The 10,947-nt window shown below is 52.1% G+C and overlaps 1 protein-coding gene across 1 annotated transcript in view; it reads left to right on the top strand.

The window, feature by feature from the left end:
• The first annotated feature begins 3,166 nt into the window (after positions 1–3,166).
• The window catches only part of BCL2L13 (BCL2 like 13), a 65,443-nt gene continuing 57,662 nt past the window's right edge, over positions 3,167–10,947 (top strand). The window contains exon 1 of the mRNA XM_040974558.1: positions 3,167–3,319. The gene's annotated coding sequence lies outside the window, so the exon portion shown is untranslated. The remainder of the gene's footprint in view (positions 3,320–10,947) is intronic.

Genomic DNA, 10,947 nt, shown 5'->3' with positions numbered 1-10,947 from the left:
AGCAGCTCCACTTCCCATCCAGCTCCCTGCTTGTGGCCTGGGAAAGCAGTCGAGGATGGCCCAAAGCCTTAGGACCCTGCACCTGCGTGGGAGACCTAGAGGAAGAAGTTCCTGGTCCCTGGCTTTGGGTCGGCGCACCACCGGCCTTTGCGGTTACTTGGGGAGTGAATCATCGGACGGAAGATCTTCCTCTCTGTCTCTCCTCCTCTGTATATCTGACTTTCCAATTTAAAAACAAACAAAAGAAGAGAAGAGTGGCATTCATGATAACTCACTCACTGGCTAATTGCTCACTTTGTAAGGGTGGGGTTCCCAGATGGGCACTGGGACTTGAACCGGTGCCCACGTGGGATGCCAGAGCCACAGGTAGAGGTTTGGCTCCTTACAACACAGTGCCAGAACCTGCTCAACTTGTCATCGAGCTCCCTGTTGCTGACCAGGGAGGGCAGTGGACGATGGCCCCGTGTTTGGTGCCCTGCCAGTCTCTGCAGAGACCTGGATGAAGGTCCTAGCCCCTGGCTCCAGCCTGGCTCTGCCCTGACCATTACAGCCACTTAGAGTGAACTAGTGGCTGCAAGACCTCTTTCTCTGTGGCTCTGAATTTGAGAAAAATAAGTATGTCTTTTATAATAATAACAAATGAATGTCGGGGGGGGTGGAAGAGCACTGTACAGATCAACTGTGCTTCAGCTTTTGGAAAACAGTTAAGATTTATTGGGACTTGGCGACGGAAATACAGAGAAGTGGGTGGATGTTTGGTATAGCAGTGAACCCGTGTGATGCCTGGATGCTATGTCCTGGAGGAGCCTGGCTTTCAAGCCTGACTCTGCTCTGCACTGCCTGTAGCTGCGCACCCGGAAGGCAGCCGTCACTGCTGTTACCTGGGTTCCGGTCACGCGCAGTGGGGCCTGGGTTGAGCTCAGAGTTCCGTCCTGGGACTGTGGGAGTGAAGCGTGAGCCAGAAGATATTTGTGTGTCTGTGCCCTTTAGCCAACAATTCATCCCCAACATCGGCACCAAGCAGTTGTCCCCTTCCCTTCCAGACGTCGTGTTGCATGTGCATGGTGTCGTCCTGATCCTCAGGAAGCCCCTTACGCCCCGTGGTCCTGCGCAGTACAGCTGCTGCAGGTTTCGCTGGCTCGTCAAGAACGGGCCAGCTCCTGCGGGATGAGAATGCGGCGTGCCTTACAGAGAACGCTTTGCACTGACAGGCTAACAGAAGCCTCCCCTCCGCAGCGTTAGGCAACTGGTTTCAGGAGTCCGCTCAGGCACCAGACCCTGCAGCTGTCCACGTCCCTGTAATAAAGTGGTACAGGACCTGCGCATGCTCTGTTGTTTAAGGGGATACTGACAAGACAAGCAGGTCTGTACGCGTGGGGCACTTTTATGTTCTTATCACGTATTTTCAATCTGTAGTTGATAGAGTCTACAATTGGGACATGCTGTGGCTATAGGGACCCACTGCACGTAGAATGAAGTGTCTTTTGGTTGTTTTTCTCCTTTCTAATATTTTATCCATTAGTAAGGCATATTTAAGAGAGAAAGGTTCCCTCTCCAGGTGGTCGCAACAGCAGGAGCTGAGCCAGTCTGAAGCCAGGAGCTTCTTCTGGGTCTCCCACGTGGGTGCAGGGTCCCAAAGCTTTGGGCCATCCTCGACTACTTTCCCAGGTCACAAGCAGGGAGCTGGATGGGAAGTAGAGCATCCAGGATGTGAACGGGCACCCATATGAGATCTCAGTGCTTATAAGTTGAGGAGTTAGGCACTGAGCCATCATGCCATGCCCACCATTTCAAAACAAAACAAAAAACTGGGCCCAACATGGTGACCTAGTGGCTAAAGTCCTTGCCTTGAATGTGCCAGGATCCCATATGGGCACCAATTCTAATCCCGGCAGCCCTGCTTCCCTTCCAGTTCCCTGCTTGTGGCCTGGGAAAGCAGGCGAGGACGGCCCAAAGCCTTGGGACCCTGCACCTGCCTCAGAGACCTGGAGGAAGTTCCTGGCTGCTGGCCTCGGATCGGCGCAGCATTGGCTGTTGCACTCACTTGGGGAGTGAATCATCAGACAGAATTCTTCTCTCTCTCTCTCTCCTCCTCTCTGTACATCTGCCTTTCCAATAAAATAAATCTTTTTAAAAAAGTGTGTAATTACGGTTTGCAGTATATCCATACAGTGCGAACTATCAATACTGGATTTTGCAATTTCTTTATTCCCCTTGTAAAGAAATTCAATTCCGTCCAGCAGTCACACCCCATCAGATTATGATCTGGCTGATAAAATACTCCTCTAACCCTTATCTCCGGGATGTGCTCCTCCCAGTCCTCTCAGCATACCACCCCCACTGCCTACAGCACAACAGGAGGCCCTCCTGCCTACTTCCCCTTAAATCCAACACCTGTGACTACAAATCACGCCTCCGGCCGTGTGAGTACAGACGGCAAAAATGGATGGATCCCCCACCACCTGGTGCTGGGCTTGGCAGCAGAGCCTGGAGACCCAACCCTGCCACCCCAGGCGTCCCCCATGCGTACAGCCTGGACGCTTGGGGTCACTGCACCCTTGTGGCAACCCAGCTGGAGTCCTAGGAGCCCGGCTCAGCCTGCTGAGCCCTGGCCCTTGCAGCCATTGGAGGCAGTGAACCAGCTGCCTCCAGGAAATGGGCTTCCTTTACAGCCTCAATGCTGTCCCCTCCGACGAGACCTCCACTCAACCCTTCCGAGGGTCCCCCTTCTCACCCTAACTCCCCCGCAAAATCTTTCTCAGTCTTCAAGGACCACCTTCCCTCCTGGCTGCCGACTCGCCAGCTCTCGCATCCCTCACACTTATTTCACGCATTTGCACACGCTCAAAACCTGGTAACACATCTGGACCAGGGGTAAAACACTCCATTCCCGCACAGGACTTGGCTCTTCAACCGCCCGTCTCTCCTCCCAACCTGTCTCTTCCCTCTAAGTCGGAACCGGAAATAAGTTAGGGTACAGGAAGTTCCGCAGCCCCGAGAACCCTCCCGATTTGAGGACACCTCGCGCCGAACGGGATCGGGGAGTGGCTGGTTCCGCAGCTCGCGTCCTCCGCGCTTCCTCGCAGGATAAAAAGCCGGCCCCTTCCGGCGCTCCTCTGCGTCCTTGATCCGCCCGGACGCCGGCGGTGACGGCAGCACGCCGGCCGTGACGTCACTACGCCGGGTGACCTCACCCTCCATCATGGCGGCGGCGGTCGATTAGGGCCGCGGGTGGAAGCAGCCGCCGCCGCTGGGGGAGCCGGTCGGGAGCAGCCGCCGCCGCCTGCTGCTGCTTCTGTGGAACAGGGGCCAGGGCCAGGTGAGGGGAGCAGGGCTTCGGGCAGGCCGAGCTGGGCGAGGAGGCGGCTTTCACGTGGGCCTGGCTCAGGAGACTGGCGGGTGCCGTGCGTGCAGGGCGCCCTGTGTGTGTGTGTGCGTGCCCAGGGTGCCCCGTGGGTGTGCGTGTGTGTGCAGGGCGCCCTGTGTGTGTGTGTGTGCAGGGCGCCCTGTGTGCGTGTGTGTGCAGGGCGCCCTGTGTGTGTGTGTGTGTGTGTGTGCCCAGGGTGCCCCGTGGGTGCGCGTGTGTGTGCAGGGCGCCCTGTGTGCGTGTGTGTGCAGGGCGCCCTGTGTGTGTGTGTGTGCGCCCAGGGTGCCCCGTGGGTGCGCGTGTGTGTGCAGGGTGCCCCGTGCGGTGCGTGTGTGTGTGTGCAGGGCGCCCCGTGGGGTGCGTGTGTGTGTGCAGGGCGCCCTGTGTGCGTGTGTGTGTGCAGGGTGCCCCGTGGGTGTGTGTGTGTGTGTGTGCAGGGCGCCCTGTGGGTGTGTGTGTGTGTAGGGCACCCTGTGTGGTGTGTGTGTGTATGTAGGGTGGCCTCTGGGGTGTGTGTGTGTAGGGCGCCCTGTGGGGGGGTGTGTGTGTGTGCAGGGCGCCCTGTGGGGTGCATGTGTGTAGGGCACCCTGTGTGGTGTATGTGTGTGTGTATGTAGGGTGGCCTCTGGGGGGTGCATGTGTGTGTAGGGCGCCCTGTGAGGTGCGTCTGTGTGAGGGGGGCAGTGGACTGGGGTCCGGGCGTAGGCCCTCCCCGCGCATGAATGTTCCCGGCGCTGTTTTTAGGGCCAGGCTGGCGAGTGCAGGCTTGTTTCTGGCCAAGGAAAAAGGTTTTTCATCCAGTTCCCTTGGAGTGCTTATAGCGTAGCGGTTGATCTGCCAGACTTGGTTGTTCTCACATAGATGGTTAGAGATCTGAAGTTTCCCGTGCGTTTATTTCTCAGTAAAGCCTGCTTGTTGTTGTTGTTGCTCTGGGGGCGATTCCGTTCAGACCAAGTCGCTTTTCCTTTGATTTTTGTGCTCTGGCAATGCTGCGGGAGACCCCAGGCTTCTTGCCTTGGTAATCCACCCTGGAGGAGGCTTTAAAATCAGGATGGGTCTGGCAGGTGTTACACGCTGTCGCACTGTTTACGTCTAACCACTCCCAGAACAAGTGCTTTTCTTCATTCAGAACAGCTACGCACAGTGTCTGAATTTTGAACTGGTTACAGTATCAGCTTGTTTTGCTTTATGACATAGAACAAAACTGGAAAGACTTGCGAAACCGTCACTAACATTTTCCCCTGGGTTTGGTATAAGCTGGAGTGTTGCTCTCTGCCCTCACTTGCCGTGTGACCTTGGATGAATTGCCACACCCTTTCAGATACTTTTTAATCCTCCAGAAAGTTAAGGAAGCCATGTAGCTGGCCAGCTGCTTCTGCTTACTAAATGCAGTTGGGGAAACGTGGCCTGCAAGTTTGTGTCCGAGTTGAAAATATTTAAGCCAATATAAACTGTTGTTCATTTGCTACAGGCAAGTTAAGGATTTTGAAATTTATTTTTCCTGTGATCAGCTACTCAATATATATATATTTTTTTTTTCCGAATAGCTCATTTTCTTATGTGGAGATGTTTATGCCAGTACTTGAAGTCAGTAGAAGGATGTGTGTGATGGGGCTGGTGCGTTGGCTCAGCTGGCTAATCCTCCACCTCCAGGCAAGCATTCCATAGGGGCGCTGGTTCAAGTCCCAGCTGTTTCATTTCTCATGCAGCTCCCTGCTTGTGGCCTGGGAGGACAAGGAAGGATGGTCTCAGGGCCTGAGGCCCTGCACCCATGTCGGAGCTGAGCTGATCCGAAGCTATGAGCTTCTGATGGGCTCCGGGTTCCCAGGGCTGTGGGCCGCCTCCTGTTGTGTTCTCAAGCCATAAACAGGGAGCCGAATGGGAAGTGGAGCAGCCAGGATACGAACCCGTGCCCATATGGGGTCCTGGCACTTGTCAGGTGAGGATTTAGCCATTGAGCCATCGTGCCATGCCCAGAAATAAAGAAAAGGGTGTGTGGAGCTGAGTCCATCTACTTTTGTAGAAGACCCAAAAAATGTGCAGTAACACACATCGTTCATGCACCCTATTCATGTCCTGCACATCGTGTTTCGAGGACCAGTGACTGCTGCCGTGAAGTCAATTTTTAAAACGTAATTTTCCATTTTTTTTTTTAAAGTACATTTAGTTGAAAGGCAGGACGACAGAGGAGAAAGAAGGAAGGGAGAGTTTTTTCTGCTGTTTCACTTCCCAGATGGTCGTTACAGCTAGGGCTGTGCCAGCTGGGGCTTGGTCCAGGTCTCCCTGTAGGTGCGGGGGCCTGAGCACTCTGGCCGTCCTCACCTGCTTCCCCAGGCACGTTAGCTGCGGTGGAAGTAGAACAGCTGGGCCTTGAACCAGAGGCCATATGGAGTGTCAGCAGCACAGGGGCCAGCTTAACCCACTGTGCCACAACCCCAGCCCTGAATGTGTTTTTCTACGAAGATAGTTCAGACATATTAGACAGGTTTTTTTTTTTTCCTTTTATTAAACAATTTTTTTTAAAGATTTATTTTTATTGTTTTTTCATTGGAAAGGCACATATATAGAGAGGAGAGACAGAGAGGAAGATCTTCCGTCCGATGATTCACTATTAATCAAGTTTTAAAACTGTATTTCCCTCTTGCTTTTCTCCTTTTCAGACTTGAATTTTAGTCATATCTTCTTCCAAATAAATGGTCACCGAGAGTTCTTGTTTAATATATATTATGGAGTTGGGGCACGGGGCTTCCTTCAGAAGAACATTGATTTCTTAAAAAATTTTTATTTATTTGGTAGCGTTGTGTAGAGAGGGAGAGAAGGGGAGAGCTCTTGCACCTGCTGGTTCACTCCCCATGCCCCGGTGGCCAGAGCTAGGCTGCAGTGGGGTCAGGAGCTGCTTTTGGGTTTACCACGTGAGTGCAAGGGCCCCGAATGCTAGGACTGTTGTGGCTGCTTTTCCAGGCGCATTAGCAGAGGGCCGGATGAGAAGTGCAGCGGCCGGGATTCGAACCGGCGCTCGCGTGCTGTGCCGCTGCTGCCGGCTCCACTGGCCGTGCCACAGCACTGGCCCTAACAGATTCTTAAGAACAGCTTCATTGAAACAAACAAAACAAATGAAAAAAAAACACACAAAAAAAGAAGAGTTCCATTGAAATATAAGTAACATATACAACTCACAGTTGTAAGGTTTGTTAGATTTTATTGTGTCTCCAGAGTTGCACAGCCATTACTGCAAGTTTTCAACACTGCACCTCCTATACCCCCCCCCCAAAAAAAAACCCTGTATACGGATCAGCACACATTCTTTTTTTTTTTTTTAAGATTTATTTTATTTTTATTACAAAGTGAGATATACAGAGAGGAGGAGAGACAGAGAGAAAGATCTTCCGTCTGATGATTCACTCTCCAAGTGAGCTGCAACGGCCGGTACTGTGCCGATCCGAAGCCAGGAACCAGGAACCTCTTCTGGGTCTCCCACGCGGGTGCAGGGTCCCAAGGCTTTGGGCCGTCCTCGACTGCTTTCCCAGGCCACAGGCAGGGAGCTGGATGGGAAGTGGAGCTGCCGGGATTAGAACCCGCACCCATATGGGATCCCGGCGCGTTCAAGGTGAGGATTTAAGCCACTAGGCCACGGTGCCGGGCCCTCAGCACACATTCTTATCTTTGAAAAGCAGAGAGCAATAGTGCATGTGTGAGAGAGAACACGGAGACATTGAAACACCGGTTTACTGCTCAGCAGGGGCGGGGCCTGTGGCTGCAGGGGCGTGGCCGGCGGCTGCAGGGGCGTGACCGGCGGGTGCAGGGGCGGGGCCGGCGGCTGCAGGGGCGGGGCCGGCGGCTGCAGGGGCGGGGCCTGTGGTTGCAGGGGCGGGGCCTGTGGTTGCAGGGGCGGGGCCGGCGGCGGACCTGGAACCCTGGCCCGCTCAGGTGATGCCTGAACTGCTCTGCCAAATGCCTGCCCTGGCACTCGGTGTTTTCACTTAGCCTCCTCTGCGTGGGCACCTGGCCGCACAGCTTTTCTCGATAGATTGTCTTTCTAAGTAGGATCACTTCCTGTGTGATGTTTTCTGATTGGCCCTCTTTCACTCCGCATCACGTTGTGGTAGTTAGCATTTCATCCCTTTTTGGGGCCACATAATATTCATCCTGTGGACCTGTTTTTTTTTTAATTTTTTTTAAAGATTTATTTATTTATTGGAAAGTCAGATATACAGAGAGGAAGAGAGACAGAGAGGAAGATCTTCTGTCTGATGATTCACTCCCCAAGTGAGCGCAACGGCCGATGCTATGCTGATCCGAAGCCAGAAGCCAGGAGCTTGTGCACACCATTGGGAGGACTACTTATTGTGAAAGTCAGATTGTGCGAGAGGGGCGGGTGAGTGAGTTATCTGCCAGTGCCAGCTGCTGAGTGGAAACGTCTGGAAGCTGCTCTTACACAAGATTGGACCAGTGTGTTTGTGTTAGGCGTGTGTAATCGGAAAAGGATAGTCCACACTTCGGCCCAGCGGCTGCTCAGTGGTAAAAGTGACACCTTGCAAAGAAAAAGAAAGACATCTTACTCAACTACAGTTCTCAGCATGGCATGGTGAATTTTTATACACTCGTCATTTTTATTAGGGGTATTTTGTTCCTTTGAAGAGGTTCTAGAATTTAATAGAAGCTAATAAAGAGTGGATTAAACATTACCATTACTGGAATTTATGTTAATTAAAAAAATTTTTACCTACTCAGATCACTCCGTGGCTGAAGATCAACAAACTTTGTTAATGTGCAAAGTTCTGGGTTGTTTTGATTTGCGAGTTTGAATTTTTGTCCATTACAAATTTAGGACTATAGATTTTCTCGAGACTGTGACTACAGGATTTGAACAGTCTTATAATTTGTACATTGGTGGAAGGAAATGGTCTCACAAAAAGCAAAGAAGTTCCTGAAACAATGCAACGGGTTAGAAGGTTAAGTTGTAACATTGCGGCGCTCAGAGGAACACGATGTTGGTGCGATATTCTAAATATGTGTGACAGCATCTGAGTGTCATGTGTGGAGATGTGAGCTCCGGGCTGTGGAGCGGCCAGCTCGGCCTGCGCGTTGAGCAGTCCCTGGCAGGGCTGCCACCTGCAGCTGGGCAGCGTGTCCCGCGCACCGCCAGGTGGCGCCACTCGCCGGCGGCCGTCTTGCCCAGGAGGTAGCGGAATTGCCTCCCCGGGGGTTGCTTAGTGTCCGGCCACGCTAGCAAGAGTGCCGTTTGTGCCCTTTCCATGTTGTTTTTGTGGCAACATTGAATCATGTAGTTGTACAGCAGGTGCTGCTCCTTCCGGAAATCCGAGCAAAGCGGAGGGTCGTAAAGTAAAAGCCGGTGATTGCATGCTTGCCCGTCCGAGTGTGTCCTGCTGAGGTAGCCGTGCCAGAAAGTTTGTTTCGCTCCATCCTCGTTGTGCAATGTTGCTCGTGTTTGTTCTGCATCTTAACCAGATGGTGCCATTGTGTGCAAAGCATGATCTTGCATCTGAGGCATATCCTGTACATGTCTAGTTCGTTTTGTAGCCGTCTTTCTGTTGCTGTAAGAATGAGCCTGGGAGAGGAGCAGGAGCTGTTAACAGGTGGGCATTACCGTGACTTGGGCGGTCACGTGTGCTTCTCGAATGTTTGCCGATGATGTTAATACCCGGTGACCTCTGCACCTGTGTGTGCCTCCCCTCCCCCAGTTGTTACTGTTGTTGTTTTAAGATTTATTCGAGGGAGCCCGTGCGATGATTCAGTTGGCTCATCCTCTAGCCATGACACTCCAAATGGGCACCGGTTCTAATCCCGGCAGCTCCACTTCCCATCCAGCTCCCTGCTTGTGGCCTGGGAAAGCAGTTGAGGACGGCCCAAAGCTTTGGGACTCTGCACCCGTGTGGAAGACCCGGAAGAAGTTCCTGGATCCTGGCTTCGGATTGGCGTAGCACTGGCCATTGCACTTACTTAGGGAGTGAACCATCGGATGGAAAATCTTCCTCTCTGTCTCTCCTTCTCTCCGTATATCTGACTTTCCAATACATAAATAAATCTTAAAAAAAGAAAAAAACAGGTCAAATCGGTGTAATTGTGAGGACATTCTGGGACACTGGTGAAAATTAAGATCCCAAATAACAGTATGGCAGTTACAACAGTAAGGTTAAAATAAGGTTAAGACACAAGTAACATTCGTGTATTCACACAACAGGCATGCCGAATACGTGAACTGGGTTTTTCCTCAAAGTGTTGGGTTTGCACAACTCTGAACACACGGAGTTGTAGCCGGGTCCCTGGGTTTCTGTGTCCGCGCTGAGCTCGGCGGCCGTGATGGGCTGTGGTTTGTAGGTGGACGGTGTCTGCGCTTGCAGCTTTACCACACTGTTGCGTTGAGCACTGCGGTGACTCAGTGGGCTCAGAGCACCGAGAGGCACCGGCAGGCTCTGTGGGGTGTAACAGTTCATTTCGTTCCTGCTGAACTTCTCCCTCTGCTCCCTAATCCAGTTTTTGTCCTTTGTTGTCCAGGCTGTGCAGATGAAAAGTGCTGTTTTTATAGATTGCAATAATCAAAGTCACCCCCCCCCCCGCCGCCCCCAAGAACTGTTGATTTTGTGATTAAACTAGATTTTAAAAAAAGATTTATTTTTATTTCAAAGTCAGATATACAGAGAGGAGGAGAGGCAGAGAGGAAGATCTTCCGTCTGATGATTCACTCCCCAAGTGAGCGCAACGGCCAGAGCTGTGCCAGTCTGGAGCCAGGAGCCAGGAATTTCTTTCTGGGTTTCCCACGCGGGGTGCAGGATCCTAAGGCTTTGGGCCGTCCTCGACTGCTTTCCCAGGCCACAAGCAGGGAGCTGGATGGGAAGTGGGGTTGATGGGATTAGAAACAGTTCCCATATGGGAACCTGGCCTGTTCAAGGCGAGGACTTCAGCCACTGGGCTGTTGCACTGGGCCCTAGATATATATTTTTTCTTATATATTTTTCAAAGAGTTTTTTTGTTTGTTTGTTTTTATTAGAAAGGCAGATGAGATTTGCAGAGAAGGAGAGATGGAAAAATCTTCCACCCTCTGGTTCACTCCCCAAGCAGCTGCTACTGCTGGAGCTGAGGCGATCTAAAGCCAGGATCCAGGAGCTGCTTCCAGGTCTCCCATGTGGGTACTGGGTCCCAAGGCTTGGGGCCATCCTTGACTGCTTTCCCAGGCCACAAGCATGGAACCAGATGGGAAGCAGAGTGGCTGGGGTGCCAAGTGGCGCCCCTGCTAGATCCTGGAACTTGCAAGTTTAGTCAGCTCTCCTCGGCCCTAGATTTTTGTTGTGTTAAAGAACATATTTCTCTGAATAACAGAACTATGTGGGTTTTTTTTTTGTGTGTGTATATATTGTTCATTTATTGTGGCTATTGCTTAAATTAAAAAAAAATCATATTCATGAGCCCACCGCCATAGCCCAGTGGCTAAATCCTTGTCTTCATGCACCAGGATCCGAAATGGATACTGGTTCATGTCCCGCCTGTTCCATTTCCCATCCAGCTCCCTGCTTGTGGCCTGCAAAAGCGGTAGGGGGTGGCACAAAACCTTGGGACTCCGT

This window comes from Ochotona curzoniae, unplaced genomic scaffold (assembly GCF_017591425.1).
Source record: "Ochotona curzoniae isolate NIBS_2020 unplaced genomic scaffold, NIBS_Ocur_1.0 contig_2457, whole genome shotgun sequence".
Classification (NCBI taxonomy): Eukaryota; Metazoa; Chordata; class Mammalia; order Lagomorpha; family Ochotonidae; genus Ochotona; species Ochotona curzoniae.
The sequence above is the reverse complement of the archived record's forward strand: the minus strand, read 5'-3'. Positions and strand labels throughout refer to the sequence as shown.